The sequence below is a fragment of the Bison bison genome, unplaced genomic scaffold (genome assembly GCF_000754665.1).
Source record: "Bison bison bison isolate TAMUID 2011002044 unplaced genomic scaffold, Bison_UMD1.0 scf7180017847228, whole genome shotgun sequence".
In the NCBI taxonomy this organism is placed as follows: domain Eukaryota; kingdom Metazoa; phylum Chordata; class Mammalia; order Artiodactyla; family Bovidae; genus Bison; species Bison bison.
The window spans coordinates 1-1,152 of NW_011477801.1; positions in this window are offsets into that span (position 1 = coordinate 1).

A 1,152-nucleotide genomic window follows, 5' to 3' on the forward strand; every position below is an offset into this window, starting at 1 on the left:
AAGTGAAACAAGTCTCACTGGAAGAGACTTTAGACTATATTTGATTCCACTTAAATGAAGTACCTAGAATGGTCAGGTTAATAGAAACTTAAAGTACAGTGGCAATTGCCAGGAACTGGGAAGGGAGAAAAGGGAAATTGTGTTGTTTTTTTGTTTTTTGGGGTTTTTTTTAGATTTTATTTTATTTTTAAACAGGGAAATTGTTGATAATGGGCACAGGGTTGATGTTTTGCCAGATGAAAAAAGGTCTGGACTTTGGTTGTATAAATGTGAATGTATTTAACCCTATGGAACTGCAAACTTGAAAATGGTTCAAGTGGTAAATTTTATGTTTTGCGTACTTTATCATAATTTTTTTAAAAAAGCATTTCAGACACACCCTCCAAGGGTAACCACAGAAGAGTCAAGGACTGATAGAGACTCTACAGATGCTTCCTGCCCAACCAATTCCATCCCCACCCCAATTTAAGAGTTGTCTTTTGTGAACAGGGACTTTCTGCTTTAGTTTTTAGAGATGTATTGCTCCAGCCCTTGTTGTTCACTCACTAAGTTGTGTCCAACCTCCTTGTGACCCCATGGACTGCAGCACACCAGCCTCCCTTGTCCTTCATCATCTCCAGGAGTTTGCTTAATTCATATCCAGCTCCAGCCCCGCACGGCTTAAACTCAGCCTCCCAAACTGATCCAGTGCTCCAGGCTCTGCTCCAAGGATCCAGTAAGTCTTGGGTCACCCTCTTCTGTAGGAGACTGGGCGCTGAGTTCACATCCTCCCAAAAAGACCTCTGCAACCCCAAAGTGTGGGGAGTCAGCCCGGCCTCTAACTGAGGGTGGAGAGAATCAGTTTTCAGATGAAAACAAAAGGAGCTGGGAGTTATACGTAGGTTTTGTGAGAAAAGGTAGGGGATGGGGATAAATTAAAAGACGCTTACTCCTTGGAAGGAAAGTTATGACCAACCTAGATAGCATATTCAAAACCAGAGACATTACTTTGCCAACAAAGGTCCTTCTAGTCAAGGCTATGGTTTTTCCTGTGGTCATGTATGGTTGTGAGAGTTGGACTGTGAAGAAGGCTGAGCACCGAAGAATTGATGCTTTTGAACTGTGGTGTTGGAGAAGACTCTTGAGAGTCCCTTGGACTGAAAGGAGATCCAA